The sequence below is a fragment of the Wyeomyia smithii genome, chromosome 1 (genome assembly GCF_029784165.1).
Source record: "Wyeomyia smithii strain HCP4-BCI-WySm-NY-G18 chromosome 1, ASM2978416v1, whole genome shotgun sequence".
Taxonomy (NCBI): domain Eukaryota; kingdom Metazoa; phylum Arthropoda; class Insecta; order Diptera; family Culicidae; genus Wyeomyia; species Wyeomyia smithii.
Genome location: NC_073694.1, coordinates 190,896,340 through 190,901,158, shown reverse-complemented (window position 1 = coordinate 190,901,158; position 4,819 = coordinate 190,896,340). Strand labels below are relative to the sequence as shown.

The 4,819-nt window shown below is 35.4% G+C and overlaps 1 long non-coding RNA gene across 5 annotated transcripts; it reads left to right on the top strand.

Annotated features, from left to right (window-relative positions):
* The first annotated feature begins 263 nt into the window (after positions 1–263).
* On the top strand, positions 264–4,467 carry LOC129726730 (uncharacterized). 5 transcript variants are annotated; one of them, XR_008728399.1, is made up of 4 exons: positions 264–1,100; positions 1,166–1,244; positions 1,410–2,543; positions 4,099–4,467. It is a non-coding gene; the product is annotated as an uncharacterized LOC129726730 (long non-coding RNA). The 5 variants fall into 5 exon arrangements; XR_008728403.1 differs by lacking the exon at positions 4,099–4,467 and adding an exon at positions 2,601–2,615; XR_008728398.1 differs by having other exon boundaries at positions 519–1,100; positions 1,410–1,748.
* The last annotated feature ends 352 nt before the right edge of the window (positions 4,468–4,819 follow it).

Genomic DNA, 4,819 nt, shown 5'->3' with positions numbered 1-4,819 from the left:
ATTGAACACTGTTAACGAAATAATTGTTAAATTTATTTACTATTACTCGCCTACTCGCCTACTATTACTCGCCGATTGTTCTTCTAAGCCATTGAAAGTTATGAATTGCGGGCTACAATCTTTACTTTTCATTAGTTTCTTTAAAATTTTCCATAACTGTTTGCTGTTATTTTGATGTTGATCAATCTTCCGCTGTATATATTCACACCGAGCCTTTTTCAAGGCACGTGAATACCACCTTCATTCTTGTTTACGTTCGTATCCTACATTCGTACGAAAGTTTGGATTCGAATGAGTTCGAAAATGCCATTCTTGTTTACGTACAAAGGCCGTACGAATCCATTCGTATCCCGTACGAATGCGATACGTATGCGAAAAGGGTGGATGTCTATGCAAAAATGGTTGATGTCTAGACTTAAGGGTTAGAAAAAGTTTAAACGTCAGGAGAGAAATGTCAAGTGTGTCAAGCCGATTGAGCGAGGCTCCTGACGGCAAACAGTTTTTCACTGGATGAAAATTAAATATTTTTTTATTATAATTTGCATCATAAAAATACCTTGTTCCTTAAAATATCGTCGGTAAACGTAAGCATATAACACAAGTTAAACGCGGCTATTAAAATTTTCATTTTCGGAATGAAATTTATTTGGCGAAATATGAAATTGGAACCAAATTTACAAACTCCGTTGCAAAAACATAAGCGCGTCATGGGTCTGCATGATGCAATAAAACTTGTATGTTTACATTTTGTAATCATCTCGAACAGTATTTCTTAGCAAGCTTATTGGCGTTTTTTGAAGATTTGTGATAAATAAGTAAATGTGTGGTTATGTGCGATTCTGCGGACATGGATTCTGATGCGGCTGGAGTAATTACATGCTATCTAGAAGTGACTGTTTTCGTTAATGGATTCGAGTGCTTGTTGCTGTAGAAAATCATCATCAAAAAGCACGGCATAATTTAAAAAAGAAGATTGATCTGCTTGCCGTACGTGAATTTATTCGATAGGAAAACTGTAAATTTACCAGAAGAAGCTTGTTTTAGAATCGGTGTCAACTTTGGCCCTGCGTTTTTGGCCACTTCATGTTTGTAGGAATGCGGTAACTGTGCCATTTAAACTCAGAAATTGTTCGTGAAAATTAAATTTATTGTTTTCTTGTTGCAGAATTGTCGAAATTTGAATTTGTCCTTAGTGTTGTTCCGATAAGACAATCAGCCTGGTCTACAAGCTGTCTAAATAGCAGGTGAGTTCATGTGTTATTTTATCTAATTTTTCATGAGGAAATAGCTACAGGATATTCAACAATTGATTAAATCCTCTAGCCAAAACCAATACCACATTCGTATCCTTTTTTCGCGAACTTGCGTGCGGTGGTTTTTTATAGTTTTTTTTGTGTGGTCAATTGCAGAACACACCGGTTAAAGTTAAGCTGAAGCATCGTACACTAAAGGAGTTGAAGAAGACCATCAAGGGCAAGCGACACAAACGGGACTTCCGTCAGATTACCCTGCGTGGTGCTAGTGATATTAGGCGACCCTAGCGACCGGCCATCGCCTCAGGCCACTGTCTTCGTACGGCTACCACTGCCTCAAAACGGCCCTGTAAACAATGATGAACGATGGATGTGAGGTTCCAGCGAATTTTTATTCTGGGCGCTTTCGGAGAATTGGCATCAAACCGACTCGCTTATGTAATACAAAAAGGACGTAGGTTCCGTAATAAAGCCCAATAAGTTGGAATGCACTTTGTGAGTAGACTATGAAAAATAAATGGTCGATAAAATCTACTATTGGAAGCTTACTGCTTTTTTGAAGTTAACTCCTGCTATTTATTCGCGAACTTTATTAGGTTTATATGCAACTATGCACTTTTTAAGCAAACAGGTTTTAAATGAATGGAACTTTGCCAGCTTTTTTATTAGGCAGTTGTCTTAGCTATTTCGTCACATCCGTAAATTTATTCAATCGCGCTCTAGTTTACTCTAAAGAGCATAATTCAAGAAATATTTTACGTGTGCTTCAATGACCACGCGATGTAATGGTAAAGTGTTTGGGTGTGCTCCGTGGTGGCCCTCGTTGGCGTTATGTTTACTCGAGCGCATAATCAATCATACCACAAAAACAACGTGTTAGTTTTTATTTCAGGTACAAGTGGCAATAATTTGGGTTTGGCTTGCTTTGCTTTGAGTGACACAAACTATTAACGATTGGATTGGTAGCCGAAGTTAATTGGAAATTTCGATTTTCTTGTATATCGGCACAGCGATTATGATACGGTTTCATTGCATTGTCTCCTGGTGGTCGAAAGCCCAGAGACCAAGTAGTAACCTTATCATGAACGTAGTTGTATAGCAACGATTGCACCACCTACCACAGTGATCCAGATCAGTTCCATGCCGCTACCACTAATTCCTTTCTTTGATACTTGTAGATGCTGCACAGGGTTCCTCGATCTCTAGTAGCAACTAGTATTGGATTACTACTCCAAATATCTCATCCTCTATTGATCTGCAGCTGGCCTGGCCATCTACATTATTTACTAGGTAGTGAAAAGCAAAATCACCAGGTGTTGCATACCAAAAATAGTTTGCTATTCCCAGGACGGTTTTGACGGTTTTTTGTGCAGTTTCAGCTGATCCTGTTTAATCGCGGGCAACACACGGGCGATATGCTATGCTATGCTAGTTAACTCCTGATGCTTGTCCGAATGTGGTGCTCATTTGCTAATTTGTTGTTTTTTTTTTGTTAGTGCCAAAAAAGCCGTTCAATAAAATCACCATGCGTTTTAATTTAAGAGTTACTGCAATGCATGATGGGGACGCATCTGATATATTTTGTTACGTTGAAGATTAAAAAATCTCCAATTTTTAAAATATCAAGCGACACGGTCTCCTGTGTCCTGGAACCCTCCAAATCGGCCAAATGAGATAAGATAATGGTGTACGCATAGTTATTGTTGTTCAAAGCACAATTAGATACTTTTCTCGAAAGGCCCATTAATTATCTTCAATTTAAGGTCTAAACACTCAAAATCGGTAAAACGGCTCGAAGGTTACAAATTTATGATAATTTAAAAATTAAAATAAAACCCAATTTAAAAAAAAAAATCATATGGTTTGGTAAACCATTTAAATGTTTATAAAGCATGTTAAACTTGATTTTCAATAACGTGGTCCACTTTTGAGGTTCTATTCATCATAGCTTCGAGCGCTTTGAAGCACCCCTAATATATGTCCGATCGAGTTAAAGTTTTACACAGGATTTTTTGGAGCCTGTGTAAACGTACATAGTCATTCTTCAAATTCGATCGTATATATATATATATATATATATATATATATATATATATATATATATATATATATATATATATATATATATATATATATATATATATATATATATATATATATATATATATATATATATATATATATATATATATATATATATATATATATACATAGTTTCTTTTACCGAACTCAGCAATCTTTTAAACGAGTTCTCAATTGAAAGTCAGATATCCATTTTTTTTTGAAAATCACACGCCAAACACTTAAAAACTCAGCTTCGGAACTCTGAATATTTGAAAATGGCGGACAGTATAGTAAAAAAACAACAAGAGTTCAGTTAAACAATTGAAGAGTTTTCAGCAACACCTAGGAAGATGCTGACAGATCGTCAAATATTTACTGAACTTTATAAAAGTGTAGAACATACTTTAGTTTACAGAAAAGGTCAGTAATGTTTTTTGCTGAGTTCGTCAAGTGCCTTTTGCATAACGGTAATTCGGTAAAAACTTCAACCAACATCAGTTATTTTTGAGAAAATTACAAAATGATCAGTATTTTTTCAAATTTACTGAACATAACCGTAATAAAAATTACTGAACAATTAAAACGAGAATAAGTGTAAATATATATATATATATATATATATATATATATATATATATATATATATATATATATATATATATATATATATATATATATATATATATATATATATATATATATATATATATATATATATATATATATATATATATATATATATAAAAGAAGAGAGATACATATAAATTTCTGTTATTCTCAGGTGATGCTGGGTACCCTTCCGAACCGTGGTTGATAACACCATACCGAGCGCCAGAACCAGGAAGCCCCGAAAGTGATTTTAATTCTAGGCACAGCTTGGGTAGAGGCATCATTGAAAGAACCATTGGTGTCTTGAAAAATCGCTTCCGGTGCATTCTTGGTTCTCGGCAGCTCCATTATGCTCCAGCTAAAGCGGCTAAAATTGTGAATGTCTGCTGTGCGCTGCACAACGTTTGTTCGAGCTACATGGAAGAAAACGATCTCGAGGATGTTTGAAATGTTTAGTGTTCTAAATGTAACATGTTTGTGATGTATTTACTACACTTAGGCTAACTAGACGGCACAGCAACGTTTTTTGACTATTCTAATCGTCCAGTCTTTAAAAAAGTAGGAGGGTGGTATTCAAGACACGACCGCATGACGTTGACTACCGTATTCTTATAAAAAAAAATTCCATTGAAGCAAATAGTAGAGGGAATTGCAACGCTTCTTTTTCAAAACTTCTGTAAAAAAATTTCGAGGCACCAAAAGGGGCCAGGTGCCGAATATATCCATGTTTTTGGTCAGTCCGTCCAGAATTCTTTCAAGATAGCGTCCGTATGTAGCCGGTACGGTTTAGTAATGAAACTGATGGGGTGAAATTTTCGAACGGTACGTTTTATACCAAGGCTTCGTCAGATAAATAAAAAGAAGGTGGGGCTACATAGGTGATGGAATGGTAA